We start from the raw sequence: 17,186 nt of genomic DNA, 5'->3' as shown, positions 1-17,186 counted from the left end.
GTGACACTGATTCGATGACGGCATTAAGGAAATTCCCTGGGGCACCTGGGGGGCGGTAGATCAGTAGCCCTGACAGGGAGTGGGCTGGGGAAGTTTGGATGGAGAATTGACAGCTTTCGCAGTCCTCAATATGGGCGTTGGAGGTTCTACAAGTAAATTGTTCCCTGAAGATTATGGCTACCCCCCCTCCCCTCCCTTTGGGTCTGTGTAGGGCTTGGCAAAGGTAACCTGGGGGAAGGGCCGTGACGATGTCCGAGTCGGAGCTATCTGATAGCCATGTTTCCGTTAAAAACAGTAGATCGAAATCATGGTCTTGGATTAACAGGTTGGTTTCAAGCGCGTGTTTAGGAAGGGAGCGGCAGTTAAGAAGTCCTATCTTCAATCCGGGTTTTGTCGAGCTCAGGGGAGTCGGATAGCAGCGCATACAATTGGAGAAGGGTATACCTTCAACGTGCGTGTGGTAGCACGCAAGGACCTTCTTAGGTTGGAGTGCGCGAAGCACTTCTCTAGTATACACCACGCGGTCATAAGGGCCATCAGACAGAGTCCCTGGTCCTGGGTTTGCCTTTGGCGCGCCTTCGGCGCGCATCCGGAGCTCCCGCTGCGCTCGTCCGCTGCGCTTCCTCCAGTGGCACATGTTATAGTGTGGGGAGGCAGGGGAGGGGGAGTGGCCAGCGAGGGGGCGTGGCCTCGTTGCATGCTGTCAATGGCGGCGGCCAGAGGGCGTTTACACAGAGTGAGAGGAGGCGCTGCTCGTAATCAGCAGGCTCCTGGGCAATAGAGGCGAAACACAAGGTAAATTGTGTACACTCAAAGGTTTAAGATTTTTAAAAACAGCTAAAACAGGAAATACAGCTCCCGGCTGTCCGCCTCAGGAGTAAGGGTTTTCTGACAACAGCGCTCGTATTCAGCGCTTATGTACTCGGCGGGGGGCGTGGCCAGCGAGGGGGCATGGCCTCGTTGCACGCGGTCAATGGCGGCGGCCAGAGGGCGTTTACACAGAGTGAGAGGAGGCGCTGCTCGTAATCAGCAGGCTCCTGGGCAATAGAGGCGAAACACAAGGTAAATTGTGTACACTCAAAGGTTTAAGATTTTTAAAAACAGCTAAAACAGGAAATACAGCTCCCGGCTGTCCGCCTCAGGAGTAAGGGTTTTCTGACAACAGCGCTCGTATTCAGCGCTTATGTACTCGGCGGGGGGACGTGGCCAGCGAGGGGGCGTGGCCTCGTTGCACGCTGTCAATGGCGGCGGCCAGAGGGCGTTTACACAGAGTGAGAGGAGGCGCTGCTCGTAATCAGCAGGCTCCTGGGCAATAGAGGCGAAACACAAGGTAAATTCTGTACACTCAAAGGTTTAAGATTTTTAAAAACAGCTAAAACAGGAAATACAGCTCCCGGCTGTCCGCCTCAGGAGTAAGGGTTTTCTGACAACAGCGCTCGTATTCAGCGCTTTTGTACTCGGCGGGGGGACGTGGCCAGCGAGGGGGCGTGGCCTCGTTGCACGCTGTCAATGGCGGCGGCCAGAGGGCGTTTACACAGAGTGAGAGGAGGCGCTGCTCGTAATCAGCAGGCTCCTGGGCAATAGAGGCGAAACACAAGGTAAATTCTGTACAATCAAAGGTTTAAGATTTTTAAAAACAGCTAAAACAGGAAATACAGCTCCCGGCTGTCCGCCTCAGGAGTAAGGGTTTTCTGACAACAGCGCTCGTATTCAGCGCTTATGTACTCGGCGGGGGGACGTGGCCAGCGAGGGGGCGTGGCCTCGTTGCACGCTGTCAATGGCGGCGGCCAGAGGGCGTTTACACAGAGTGAGAGGAGGCGCTGCTCGTAATCAGCAGGCTCCTGGGCAATAGAGGCGAAACACAAGGTAAATTCTGAACACTCAAAGGTTTAAGATTTTTAAAAACAGCTAAAACAGGAAATACAGCTCCCGGCTGTCCACCTCAGGAGTAAGGGTTTTCTGACAACAGCGCTCGTATTCAGCGCTTATGTACTCGGCGGGGGGGCGTGGCCAGCGAGGGGGCGTGGCCTCGTTGCACGCTGTCAATGGCGGCGGCCAGAGGGCGTTTACACAGAGTGAGAGGAGGCGCTGCTCGTAATCAGCAGGCTCCTGGGCAATAGAGGCGAAAGACAAGGTAAATTCTGTACACTCAAAGGTTTAAGATTTTTAAAAACAGCTAAAACAGAAAATACAGCTCCCGGCTGTCCGCCTCAGGAGTAAGGGTTTTCACAGAGTCCCGTGTTGCCTCAGAGCCAGGGGATGCATGCAGGGGGGCAGATGTTGTGCCCCCCTGCATCCATGAACCTCCAGCTCCTGCACGGCATGTACTTTACATTCCATGCCGTGCAGGAACGTGCTGTGGCGCTCCAATTGCGGTGCCTTTCTCAGGCTCAGATATGAGCCTTTGAAAGGCACTGCAGTGGGAGTGCCACCACAGGATCACCCGACCTGTATTCCAATTGGAATATGGAAGGCTGCCCGACTACGATTTTGGCAGTCTTGGAGCGGGGCGCTGACATGGCAGCCCGCTCCAAGACCGCCAAACTCGTAATCAGGCCCTAAGTCAGAAGGTTAAACCTTTGTCCAGGACGAAACTGGCTGGTGTATCTCACCTGCGCACTATCACAGTCAGTGTCAAATTGCACTTAGCTCCCGGTCTACTGCAACCATTGCTTATGATTGGCACTTTGTTCTTCTTGGCGCTATTTCCACTTAAAACTTTAAAATGAATTCCTCCGGTTCCCCTCATTTCATTTTTTTTCATTTTGGTGCAATTTTGTTTATAAAATGTTACTCTGTTTTGTATTGGAATTTGTTTTTCCACTTTGACTTCATTACAGTTTTGGTATTGTATAAGTGCTTTCACATTGCCCTTAGTTCAGCCTGTCTGCTCTGTGCAATAGCTACCTAGGACTGGGCTTTGGTTAATTTAGTGCCTTTGAGGATTCACCCTGACAAGGATGATGATTATTCCTTGAGGTGGGTAGTCACCCACCCCAAATAGTAATTCAATTATTTTCCAGAGACTTCAGGCTTAACGAAGAACACCTTTAAGATGTTGATATATTCTGGGTCAAGCACTAGATCGAAACCAACAATGGTGGAAAATCTCTAAAGGAATGATGAAAGCATTTATCTTGCCAGGCAATTATACCAACTTCCTCACTTTTATTTTCTTAAATATGTTTCAAGTTTGCGGTAGGGCAGGTTGCAATAATAAGAGGCTGGGGAGTGATCGGGGATGTTGAAAGCCTTCTCCTGAAATATCAATATTTGAGATTCTGAAAGACGATAGATACTCATGTTGTAGGGATCCACGAGCCAATATTTAGGACAGGGCACGCTTAAGAAATTGCTCAATATTTCACTCTTGCCGTCTTCATTGCTACATGGTATACTCTCCTACCTACTCTGCAGCATATCTGTCTGTCTTGTTGTAGGGCCACTGCCAAAGAAAGGTGCTGTCGAATTTGGCCTGTTTTCAGACTTGTAGGTACGATCTTGTAATTTATTGGATGCTCCGTTTCCTTCTTTTTTTTTTTAGAGAGAATTAACTTTGTGTTTTGATAAGAGTTTTTAGAGGATGTCTAGTGGCTGCCTGCAGACCTCTGTATATGAGAGGACTGCTAAGGATAAGGCCAGTTTGGATGGATAGGTCAGCCATGGATAAGAGCACATTTGCAAATGTTTCCTATGGATAGGAGTCCACTCGGTATTGCTTCCTAGGGATACGTGTCCACTTGGAAGCATTTACCCATAAATGCCAGTACTCCTGCAAGTCTTTCTGTGCACATACAAGCGTTTCCAATAGGGCATATGCAACAGAAACTGAGAAATGAATATCAAAAGGTATGTATATCTTTTTTCGATTCTACCATTTTGAACGAGTTTACAAAAGTAGTATAATTCATTATAATTGGTCACCCAAAAAGGTAATGGAAGAACAATAAATGCATACCAATCGACTTCTATATATTACGTATGGGCCAGAGATTAACAATAGTATCCAACTGCTTCATTAATCTTAACAGAGAAATGATGAAAAGTTAAGCGAAAAAAGGATCGACATAAAATATAATTTTTTTTTAGCGAGTGAACATATCACCAACAGACAAAACACTATGAGACGAAGTAGTCAGGGTACGTAATTAAGAGTGAAGTATAAAGTTTTAAGCGGCATCCTGACTTCTTGACAGTCAATTTATTATGCACTGGTTAAATGTATCATTCTCAATGTCAAGGCTGATGAACTGGCATCCTTCTGCTATAAACGTGCTCAAGAAGACATTTAATCTAATTGTAATGCTAAGCGACCCCACAGCACATTTATTGCAGCAGAGCTGAACCCCAGAGAGCTCTACCACTACCTGTTAGAGACTGTTAATCTGGATTCCAGCCATCTCCATGGTTTCTAAAGGAAGGAAAGCTAATTTACACAAATTATGTACCATTTCCAGCAAACTCTATAAAAAGTGAGGTTGCTCCAAAATAAACTTCAAAGTGCCCAAGCAGTTAAAAGGAAGGCCACCACAAGAGGACCTTTAAATAGAATGAGAAAAACAAGCCAAAACAAAAAAAGCAAAAACCCTAAGAGGTGGTTGCTGAACGTTAGCTCGTCCAGCCCATTAAACAGTAATATGTCATTTATACAAACGTTGAAGGAGATGGTTACATATGTGGTCAATTATGTATAATAGACGGTCAAATCTGGCTGCTCCATGAACCAACACAAGAGGTGCATGAATGTCTAGATCACCAGCGCATTCTTGTTATAGCCCTAGTTAACTTTTGTAGCGTTGACAGAACGCTGTATGTCAACCTAGCCCAATGATAGTAAAAGCCATCCCTTAGTAACCGGTTATGTACACATACTCCAATATACTCCAGTAGGCACCTGTCAATGATCAAGCAAGGAAGGGACTAAAAGGATGGGACAGCGAAGGAAAGGAGGGCTGGACTGGGGTAATTACGATTAATACAGTGGCACAATTTATTTAGATATTTGTGCAACCTACTATCTTGCAATATCAATCCATTACCTTTTGGCTAGGCTCGAGCTAGAGAAATAGCATATACATCTAACATATACATCGCATGAAGAGACACATTAACAAAGTAAAGGAGGCACTGTAAACTGTGCAAAAAATATTAACTGATGTTAAAAGACGACACCTAAAATCTAAGAATGAGAAGGTGTACAGCAGGTGGGCACAAAACGACCGATCGTACCAGAGGACATGCTCCAGAAGCAGCAGGAGGAACTCAACTCACACCTGAGGGTGCATACACCATGTGGGGAGCAGAATGGGAGGCTTGGGGGGGGGGGGGGGGAGCAGATGAAGGAACCATTCGGCTAATTCTACCAGTTGCCCGTTTGCCAGAACAGTTGTGGAAAAATGAAAACACCCCACTACGAAAAACAGGTTCCTCTAATAACAACGCATAAAAAACACAGAAAAAGAGTGCGGGTGGAACTGACCCCTGGCCTGAGAGCTCCTGACTGGGTACAGAGTGTGTGGGGGCCCCTCGTACTTTGCGGGGGGGTCAAGTTTTGTTACGCCACTGCTGCGCACGGTTAAAAGCTGTACGTTGTGGGAAATAGACACCCACCCAGCATGTGGGTTGGGAATAAAGTGTATCTTAAAAACCATAAACAGCTATACATTAAATGAAAAAACACAAATTGAGGTTTGGCTCAACACAGAAAAAACTCTGACATTCACCAATTACGATCTGCAAAGCACAAAATGAACACCATAACTCACATTGTCGGTCATGCACAAAAAAACCATTTGCAAACGCATAGGCAAAAATGTCTCTCTAGTAAGAGAAAAACCTGGCAGGCGATGAAGTGAAGGGGTTCATTGTGTGCGTTGCATATCATAATTGCCAAACTTCCGTGGAATTGAGCGTTTGAGCCAGAGCCCAACTCATGTATGACTAAAAAAAAAGATTCATGCTAAGTTAGAGCTAATACAATGGAAAATCTTAAATTGTGGATGTAAAATAATTGTATTTCAAAATTGTGAATCCACAACACTGGGGTGCACCGACAGTAACTAGTAATACTGGGAAGGTACTAGATAGCATCTTGTACAGAACATGCTATTTTTACATATGTATAAATGAGTTATTTGCGGTATAGCAAGATAAAGTGATTTGCGCAGAGGATGGTCTCTCGTAGGCTCTTGTAATGTTGCTATGTGCACTGTGTGGTTGCTGGTTACCCCCAAGGACGTGCAGGAGACTAGGTAGATGTATTAATATGCCTTTATTAACCATCAGGCTTCTATCACCGAGAGAGCGCCGGGCAACACGCTCCGAACGCTTCACTCGCGCCGCGCTAACTCGCGCATGCGCAGTAGCGTCCAAGATGGCCGCTACTCGCATTCCTGCCCTGACGTAGTGCGCGTCAACTAGACCGCGACACTACATATCTCCCCCTTTTATACCATCCAACACAATGTACCCCGACCGGATGGTCAGTCCATTTCGTAGTCTCTAAACTTGGATGGTCTCACCACTGCTCGCCCAACCCGGGTGTGTCTTACCGGGGTGGTATGTCCTTCTTGGCCTCCTTCTGCGACAGGGCCTCCTCTCCTTCCTTCCAGAGTGCCCTGGCCCTCTCTCTCTCCATTCTCACCGTCTTCCCGGGTCCTTTCCTCCGTGGCCCATCCTTCCGGTATGTCTCTCTCTTCGTTCTGTTCTTCACCCATGTTCTCTCCACACTCTCCTTTAGAAGCTCCTGCTTCCCTTGTCGCCCCTTCTGTTGGTGTTCCCCCTTCCGTGTCCTCCCGGGGCCATTGTAAGATTTTGTTGCACTTGGCCATGCGATCGTGGGACCACACGTTTCCATCACTGAGCAACGCTGCTCGGTCGTACACTTCTTCCACTCTTAGGGGTGGGGAGTACTTGCTTTCTCCCTTTCGCTTTAGAACTGCCAGCTTCACTCTGACCCACTCCCCTTTTTCCAATACTGTCTCCTTCACATTCCTGTTGCGGTTGTAGTGTTCCGTGTAAATGCGTTGTGCTTTCTCCAGGTTGTGTTGTACCACCGCTGGAGACCACTTGCTGGTGATTGTCTTCTCTTGCCAAGCAACATTGTCTCTGGTGAAGGGTTGCCTTCCTCGTAGGATTTGGAAGGGGCTGTACCCCGTACCGGTGGGGGTGATGCGATATGCCCAGATTGTACTTTGTACTTCTTTTTCCCAGTCTTTGCCCCTCGTGATGGCAGCTTGTATGGAGCCCATGAGCACCCTATTGAACCTTTCTACTTGTCCGTTACTAGCCGGATGATATATCGACGTGTGTCTGAGTAGAATGCCGTTCCTTTCTGCGAATTTGGCCCATTTGTCCGAGGTGAATTGGGGACCATTGTCACTGATTATGGTTCTGGGAATGCCTTCCCTGAGGAATACTGCCTTGAGGAAGCGCAGTATTGCGTCAGTGTCCATGACCTCTTGGATGTGTACCTCTGGCCACTTTGAGTACTTGTCCACTAACACGCATAGGTATTTGGGTATCCCCTGATCATCCAGTATAGGTCCTAAGATGTCCACTGCCACCTTTTCCCATGGGTTACTGGGATTCGTGAACTTCCCTAGAGCCGGCCTCATTGGTTTTAGTATCTTGTCCGCTCCTTGGCACTGCACACAGTCTCTTACGTGCCTCTCTACTTGCATATCCATTCCCGGCCACCAATACGTCTGTTTGGTCCTGGCTTTCGTCTTCACGATTCCCAGGTTTCCTTCGTGTATTATGGATAGCAGATCCGGTATTATGTTCTCCGGTGGTACCACTCTGTTTCCTCTGTATACGAACACCCCGTCGTTCCCCACCGAAAGCTCCTCTCTAACCTCGTAGAACTGCCGGACCTTGGGCCTCTGTCGTCTCCTCTCCGGCCACCCTTGTACAATGTACTTCTTGATGTCGTCCAGATCTCCATCCGCTGCGTACGCGTCTTTCCACTCCCGTCTACTGATGGCTTTTTCTGGGTCGTCCGTCAGGGCTACCATCTCGTCTTCTTCCTCAGTGTTATTGGTGGCGCTTTCCATTGCTGACGCCCTGCTGAGGTAATCTGCTATCTTGTTTCTCGAGCCCGGTATGTACTCTACGTCGTACCGATACTCCAGGAGTTTCAGCGTCATTTTTGCAATCCGGGGTGTGGCGCTAGCATGGCCGCAGGATGTCAAAACCTTCTCTAGAGGTTTGTGGCAGTTTTCACTTGAAATCGTGTGCCCCACAGGAACTGGCGGTACTTTCCCATGGCCCATACCACGGCCAGCATCTCTTTTTCGATCACACTGAACTTTTGTTCAGGTGACGTCAGTGTCCTGGACGCGAAGCTGATCGTCTCCGTCCCGCCTTCTGGTCTTTCTTCCATGAGCACCGCTCCTAACCCTTTTTCACTTGCGTCCGTCATCAATATGGATCTCCCCAGGGGATCGTACCCATGCAGCGGGATCGCCTGGCTGATTTCACGTTTCACCGTGTCAAACTCTTCCTGCGCCTCTTCCGTCCATGCAAACGCAGTCTTGTCCCTCGTGAGTTGTCTCATGTAGTGTGTTTTCGTGGCGAAATGGTGGATAAACTTGCTGTAGTATTCCGCCATCCCTAGAAATGACCTTACTTCTTCCTTGGATGTGGGCGGGGTGCATCGCAGATGGCCTTCACGTTCCCTTTCTTCGGTGTTATCCCGTGTTCTCCTATCTCGTGCCCCAGGTATGTGACTGATGTCATTCCGAAATGACACTTCTCCCACTCAGCTGTCAGGCCGTTTTCCTCCAAGATCTTCAATACCGCTTCCAGCTTCTCGTCGTGGTCTTCTAGCTCCTTCCCCATTACTAGGATATCATCCTGGAAGTATTGCACTCCCTCTATACCCTTGAATAGGCGGGCCATCAGCTTTTGGAACACTGCTGCTGCCGATGCTAGTCCGAAGGGCATGCGGCAGAACTGATAGCATCCAAACGGCGTTATGAATGACGTCAGTTTCTTGCTCGTGGGATGCAGCACTACCTGGTGGTATGCCGATTGTAGGTCGATGGTGGAGAACCATTTCACGCCTTTCGTGCGGGCCAACATTTCCTCTATGCGTGGTAAGGGGAATTTTTCTACCACGATGCACTTGTTTAATTCTCGGAGGTCCACACATAGGCGCACCTTGCCTGACGGTTTCATGGCCACTACCAGTGGCGCCAACCACTCCGCGCTGTCGATCGTTTCGATGATTCCCCCGTCCTCCAGTCGGTGTAGTTCCTATTGCACTGCCTCTCTCACTGCGATCGGTATGTTCCTTACTCTGTGCGCAACAGGGCTGACGTTTTCCCTGAGGACGATCTTGTGGGAAAACTTCTCAAGTTTACCGATTTTGCCGCCAAATACTTTCGGGTGTCCGCACCGCCATTTCGCTGCCGTCGACTCTTCTCCGTCCAAAGTCACCAACACTGGGGTGTCCCCTCCTGGATTCAGCTGTACGCCCAACTCTCCTTGGTCCATCCACCCAAGGACTGATGGTCCCTTCTCCGGGACGTACAGTTTGCAGTGGGCGCTCCGTTCTTTGAACTGGAACAGTAGCCTCCTGAATCCTACCATCGGAATGGGTTCCCCCGTGTAGGTGACCGGTCGTATGTCGGGTGGTTCTAGACGTGTGCCCAGTGTGGGTTTGAACCTCTCGTTCCACACCGATCTTTGGACGATCGTGTAAGGAGACCCCGAATCCGCCACTATGGTGATTCCTACTCCTCCAATGAGCATGTCGCACTGGGGCTTGCGCGCTCTCCTCCCATAGATGCCCAGTACCTGGTCTTCCACACACAGGACTTCGTCGTCTTCCTCCTGGCCTTCTTCTTCTTCTCCTATGTCTTGCGCCACGAATTTCACCGTGTGTTGTTTCCCTTTCCTTCGACACACTTTCTCATAGTGGCCGACCAGGCCGCAGAACGCACACTTGGCTCTGAAGGCGGGGCACCGTTTGTCGTGCGCCGCGTGGTTCGAGCCTCCACATCTGTAGCACCTCGCCGTTTCTCCCTTTTCTTGCTTCCACGGTTGTCCCGGTTTTCCTTTCCCTTTGTATGTTCCTCTGTATTCTCCAGGCGCTGTTTTTCCTCGTCCATACTGGTCCGCGTCGTCCACCTTATTTACCGTGAGTCTCGGGGCTTGGTCTCTCTTTGCGGCCTCTGCGCAGCGCTTGGTCAGTTCTGCCCTTTTCACTATGGCAATCACGTCTTTCAGCGTCGCATCTCCACTCGCCCACAGTTTATCTTGCACCGTCTTGCTTGTCGTATGCATTACGATTTGGTCCTTAATGAATTCTTCCTGTAACGCCCCATATTTACACGTTATCGCAAGTTTCCTCAGCGCCACCACGTAGTCGTCTATCGTTTCCCCCGCTTCTTGCTTCCTCTGCTGGAAATTGTAGCGGTCGATGGAGGTGCACACTGCGGGGCGATAGTGGTTGTCCAAATCTTCAATGGCGTGTTTGAACACGTCGGTGTCCGCTGCCTGTCTGGTGACCGGTGTAAGGTTTTGGAATACCCGTATGCCTTCTGGTCCCAGATTGTGTAAGAGTATCCTCTTCCTCCTGGCACTGGAGAACGCCTCCTCGTTCTCGTCTTCCAGCGCTTCTAGGTAATTTTTGAAGTACTCCCTCCAGTCTTCCCATTTCATTTGGGGTTCTCCTGGCCGTGGAAGGAACGGGACCGGCGTCGTTAATGCTGATGCCTGCGCGCTCATCTTGGCTTCCGCCTGTTTCCTCGGGCTACCTGGCGCTTCTGTTCTCTCCCCCCTTCTTCGGGTTACCGGGATCTCGTTGGAGCTGCCTGCGCCGTCTCCACCCGATTCCACCAGGGTCTCTGCTGCCTCCCTACGGTCCGCCTGTGACGGTCCTCCGCCTCGTGGCCGGCACACTTACTGCTCACGTGCCTCCCTCTGGCGTCCGTCTGCCACTGCCGCGCTCTCCCGGTGCGTTGGCGTCTGTCCTTGACCCCCTCGGTCTGCTTACCGCGTGGGATGTCGTCCCCCTTCGTAGGTCTTCCTCCTATGTGCAGGTTGGGGGCACCTTCCTCCTGGGTAACACTGGGTCCTCACTGTCCCATCCTGGTCGCCACTGTAATGTTGCTATGTGCACTGTGTGGTTGCTGGTTACCCCCAAGGACGTGCAGGAGACTAGGTAGATGTATTAATATGCCTTTATTAACCATCAGGCTTCTATCACCGAGAGAGCGCTGGGCAACACGCTCCTAACGCTTCACTCGCGCCGCGCTAACTCGCGCATGCGCAGTAGCGTCCAAGATGGCCGCTACTCGCATTCCTGCCCGGACGTAGTGCGCGTCAACTAGACCGCGACACTACAGCTCTTCCTCACTGGTAACCCGTGGGTAACTCTGCAACTTAGTAGACGGACCAAACCTGCCTCCATTGCCGTTCTAGACAAGAGCACGGGGATTGTTCCAATCCAATGTAACCTAGCCAGTTCCCTTCCTTAAAACAAGCATTTTCAAAGTCAATCGGTCTGGCCTAAAAGGCCAGTGCAGTGGTATTGTTTTTCAATTGCGAGCATGCCACAAAAATAAATGGAATAAGACATGCAGCCAACTAAATGTGGACACCATAGATGCAGAATGAAAATCTTAAGATTACAAAATATTCACTAATATTATCGTGTGGCGCTCTGCATTTTATTATTATTTGTGAAGACAATAACAGTATATAACCACTTAACCAAGCATCTAAATCGCAAGCAGCCACGTTACAATTTCACTTCAACACTTTATAACAGCGACTTAAAAAGAGAAGACAGAAAATAAATCCCCATCTGAATGGACACCCAAAGTGTAGGCAAAACAAATGACTGGAATTTAAAGTTAATATACATAAATTAAATAAAACACTCTTTGTGCTCTGTCTTAGTGTGTAGGGAAAACACAATAAGTGTTGAGTACTTGGGCCGGAAACGTTCTAGTTTAAGGACGAAGGCCCTCACCCACCCGATGGGAGGCATGCTTCATTATTGGGCCCCTCCTGGCACCTTCCCTATGAGTCTTTAGGTGCAAGCTACTATCCATTTACTATTATGGGAAGCTTCGGGGGGATATGTTGATCAATATCTTGCTATGCCACTCATATGGTATCTCAAAAAGTCAGGGCTGTGTGCAGAAGGGATTAGAAAACTGAGTTTTAAAACATCCTACTGGGTGGAGTAAATAATTGTGTTAAGTCCCCTAGTGGTAGCCCTTACTTTATGAGAGACCCAGGGAGGCAGAGAAACTTATGGCAGTTAGAAGGGTTTGTTATGTAGTTAATTGAGTTCTGACACGGAAGGGGTGGTAAGAGAAAGGAGCTGGAGAAAGGGAGTGAAGACACAAAGTATATTACATACAACTAGAAAGGAGGTGGAATGTTAACAGAGGAACTGGAGACTACAGACCTTCTTGCAAATAAGATGTTAATACATCAGGTGTATGACCAGATCTCTTGAAAGCACTTCACTTAGGAGGCAAGATGGCCGTCGATAGGCCGTAGGGGGTAGTCGCAGTCAAACTCTCCCCCTGCTGCAGTAAGAAATGGGCTATGGAGGAATAAAAAAAATGCGACTCTGCTCTTACCTTTTGAGCCGTTTGTTCCGGCGGATCTCCCTCAGTGGTAATCTTCTGCAGCGGCATCGTGATCTGGCGGTACTTAAGATTACTGGGACGCCAGAGTTTCTGGAATTCAGCCACGCGATACATGCGCAGGGCCAGAGGGTGGTCACTGGCAGTAAGATGGCACCAAAGACAAGTAAACCTTCGAAGGACCCCAAAGATGCCCAGAAAGAGGCAGCCGCCGCCGTACCTTTAGCGGGGAGACGCGCAGTGCTGCCCCAGCGAGCCCCACTAAACAAAACTGAGGGAGCAAGCACTGATGGCGGCAACAATGGGAAGCAGAAAGAAGGACTTGATGGGAAAGGTAAGGCTCGGGAGAGCACCCTCCGGCAACCTACGCTGACGGAGACTTTCCTGTCAGTTACAGCGGTGGGGTCAGCAATTGCAGCGGGATTCAGCAACCAGACCAGAGCAGACATTGACACTGGGAATCCTTGCGGTGAGGATACAATGTTGCAGCATCATCCTGGGTCGGCTGGCAGACAAGTGGAGTTGAGTGTGGAGAGGGCGAATGAACCAAAAGAGCAAGAACTGGCAGGACAGCAGAAGCTGCCGGATGGGACACCAAATAGTACCCTAAATGGTGAGTCTCCAGCAAATGACCAATACCCAAGAGTGACAAATAAAGGGGGAGTAGAGAATAAGGATAATTTGCCCCCTAGTATGAGTGTTCTGGAGGGGAAAGTAGCGGAGCACGTACCAGGACCCAAAAGCTCGAGGATAACGGCTGGTTCCCCTGAATGGGACTGCTTCTTTTCACTAAATGATGACACTGATCTATCGCTGTCCAGTGATGGGAATCTTTCAGATGGGTCAGATTCCGCGGAAACCTCCTCAGTCACCAGAAATACAACACATAAGTACAGGCCTAAATCTAAATCTAAAACTAAAGGGAGCCCATCTACAACAGATGCAGCAGCGGCAATAGCGACAGTTCGGAAGCATGAGATTACTCGGCCACCACCCGGCTCTATCACGAGGATGGGGGTATTTCTGAACATACCAACTCAGCCGAAGTGGCTTCAGTCCCCTCAATGGATCTAGTGTATGCCACGCTGAAACAGATGCAGGAGGAGGCCAGGCTAGAAAGCCGTAAGGGCACAGCAAGCAACTAAAAAACTGCAGGGCTCATTACGGAAGGTCAACAATCTGTGTGAGGATATGGCAGACAGGGTTACCTATGTGGAAGCTAGAACTGGCAAATTGGAAGACGAGGTTAATAAATGGCAGGCCTTTAAGGATACACAAGAAAAACTAACTGAAGACCTACAGTGGAAACTCAATGATTTCGAGAACAGGCAAAGAAGGAATAACATTAGACTCTTGGGCCTGGCAGAGAACATTGAGGGAGGGGATGCAAGGGCATTCGTAGTATCTCTTCTGAAAGGTGCATTTCCTGAGCTGGCTGCATGGAACTGGGAGGTCGAGATTCAGCGGGCACATCGGTTCCCACTGACTCAAAAGAAAGGGTATGCGAGTGGTACAGGAGACCGGCCCAGGGCCATGTTGGTGTAGATATGTGGGACGGAAGAAGGTTTTCCGTGCGATCTCTAGCCTTGTACAGAATAACTCTTTATCGAATGCCAGGATTTGATTGCACCCAAACGATCCTGGCAGCACATATTTCTCAGCCCCGCACAAACTGGTTGTAAGACTCAATTATTTTTTAGTTTCAAACTTATTAGTTACCAGCTGTCAGATCGAGAAACTCCCCTGGATCATATCAGATCACAACCCTCTAGTGCTAACAGTGGCCATAGGAAGAGGGGGTAGACCAGAATATGTATGGACATTTGAAAGAGGGTTGTTGAAGGATGAAGGTTATGTACAACATCTGAAGGCCTGGCTAGAGAGTTTTGGGGATATTAATAGAAGCAGCACTAGTCTGGGGGTAGTGTGGGATGCATTCAAAGCTGGGGTGCGTGGGAGACGTTGAGTTACAGCTTGCAGAAGCAGGAGATGCTGCTAAAAAAAAGGCTTTGTAAAGCAATAACGGGCATAGAGGAGGAGTTGAGTGTGGCAATCGCTACGGGGGCAGCACTTGACGAGATATTGGTTAGACTGGCCTTAGCTAAATCAGAAGCTCAAGGTCGTATAGCTTCCAAGGCAGCAGTACTGTTCCTCACACGAAGGGAGCAATGTCACGACCTTAGCGAGTGGGTTGGCCATACACTAGGGGTGCGCCTAAGGCAAAAAAATGCGGCTGGAGAGATCAAGGAAATATCGGACGCTAATGAAAACATAGCAGATAAATCAGCAGGGGTCCGAGAGATTTTTAGGCAATTTTATGGTAGGCTGTATAATGAAGAACGGGCGAGGGACCTTCCTGCAATACAGAGGTATCGCGGGGAAATGTTGATACAGCCTATCAATGATGAAGACAGGGATGCACTTGAAGCCCCACTGACAACGGAAGAAATATATGCGGCCATAAGCAGCCTTCCCTCTGGTAAAGCAACAGGGCCTGGCCAGATACCCCTAGAATTTTACAAGACCTTCTTGGAGGTAATTGGACCCGAGATAGTGGACGTAGTACTTCAAGCTCAAGCAGGGAGCTCAGTCCTAGAGTCTTGGGCAGGGGCAAACATAGTAATCTTCCTGAAGAAAGGGAAGCCTCCAAGAGAGCCGGGATCATATAAGCCGATAACTCTTATGAACGGCAATGCCGAGATTTTTTCTAAAACTTTGGCGACTAGGTTGAGTAAAATAATTGGCAAAATGGTCAACCCCACTCAGCATGGCTTCATCCCAGGGAGGGGAACAACGCAGCACGTCCGTCGGGTTATAACCCTCCTTGATGCTGCGGAAGTCTCAGGGTACCCTATGGCAGTCATGTTAATGGATGCAGAAAAAGCATTTGACCGGGTCTCCTGGGACTATCTCTGGGCGGTGATGCAGCAGTATGGTATCGGGGTCAGCTTTGTTAGAGCAATCCAGGCTCTATACAAGGACCCAACTGCACGACAGAGTAAATGGGGGATATACAGCATCCTCAGCAATCAAGCGTGGTACGCGTCAGGGTTGTCCGTGTTCACCACTCCTCTTCGCGCTGTATATTGATCCACTGATCCGAAGGTTGGAGGTGAACAGAGGTATTACGCCGATGCGATATCATGGCTAGAGTTCAAAACTCTTGCTCATGCTGATGATATCTGTTGGAAGGCGGACCCCGAGGAGTCGGTGAGACCACCAAGGGGGGGCCCTCGCACTGCACGAAGTAACCGAGCGCTGCCGAGAAGTCTCCTGAGAGATCCTTCTCCTATCACGTACTAGCACAGTAACACCACCACACCGGACTCAAGGACAGCAATTCTTTATCATCAATAAAAGGTTACGAGTTCAATATTTACACGAAGGGATCGAGGGATCCACCAGAAGTCTCAATGTCTCTTTGGAAGGGTAGGGGTAGCGGGACAGTCTTTGGCAGGAATGCGGTACGAGGGTACCTGGGGCCCAGTTCTTATCCTCAAGCTGGAGGACCTCCGATCCCGGAGGGGTCGAGCCGCGACGGCGTCAGCAGGGCTCTGGCGTACAGTTCGTGGAGAGCCGCGATTCAATCAGCAGGGCTCTCAAGATGGTTTCTGCTCAGCTCGAGCCGCGATGTCGTCAGCAGGGCTCCGAGGCAGGTCTCAGCGAGGTGGGGCCGCGACAGCGTCTGCAGGGCTCCGATGTTCCAGGTGGTTCAGAAAGGGTTCACAAGAGGGAGCCGCGACGCAGTCAGCAGGGCTCGTGATGGTTCCGACAAGAGTTCTTCTCCGTAGGGTCAGCCGCGATTCGATCAGCAGGGCTCTCGACTCCGGGATACAACTGCCGAGCTGTGGTGGGGTCGCCCCAGATATAGGTCTGGAGCCCTTTGATGTCCGGACCTTTGCGCCCGAGGGGGCGGAGTGGCCGGGTGGAGGTGGCCAGACGCCCAGCAGGAGAGGCGCCAGGCCCATGGGAGTTTGCAGGGCGATCACACCTCGAGAGGGGAGGACAGTTGGGGGTCCCATCGATACCGTCCTCCGCCGGGGGCGATGAATGGTTCCTGCGGCACCCCCTGGCCAGTCCGTGGTGCCTCGAGGTCGGGGCTTCGCTGGGGTCGAGGCTGGGTTGAGCGGGGTCGCGCCGGCTGGTGCACGGGGTGACGTAGATGCCAACAAGATGGCGGAGCCATGAGGAGCATGCGACCACGTGCAGTTCCGGGTGAAGGGCCTTGGAGCAGTTCAGACGGGTGGCCCGTGAGGGCCGGGGCGGGGAACGGCCACAGTCCAGGGGGGTTAAGGACCACGCCACGAGGCCGGGTCCAACAATATCGTTCTAGTCACCCCCAATCCAGTGGAAGCCCTGGCTGCAATAGAGATAGAAGCTCAAACATTTGGCTCCATTTCTGGGCATGCTTTAAATAAATCTAAGACGCAGATAATTAAGAATACGGCGGCTGTATGTCATGACTCGCGGGTGCTTGATTCAGCTGTTTACTTGGGGATAACTATATCAGCAGATCTGGGGAAAACAGTAGAAAGAAATATTGAGCCAGTACTTAGTAAAAGCCAAAAAAGACTT

The 17,186-nt window shown here is 49.9% G+C and overlaps 1 protein-coding gene across 1 annotated transcript in view; it reads right to left on the bottom strand.

The window, feature by feature from the left end:
* The window catches only part of ANAPC10 (anaphase promoting complex subunit 10), a 302,574-nt gene that overhangs the window by 65,954 nt on the left and 219,434 nt on the right, over positions 1-17,186 (bottom strand). The window lies entirely within an intron of this gene.

This window comes from Triturus cristatus, chromosome 2_2 (genome assembly GCF_964204655.1).
Source record: "Triturus cristatus chromosome 2_2, aTriCri1.1, whole genome shotgun sequence".
Classification (NCBI taxonomy): domain Eukaryota; kingdom Metazoa; phylum Chordata; class Amphibia; order Caudata; family Salamandridae; genus Triturus; species Triturus cristatus.
Note: the sequence above shows the minus strand (reverse complement) of the source record. Positions and strands in the feature narration are given on the sequence as shown.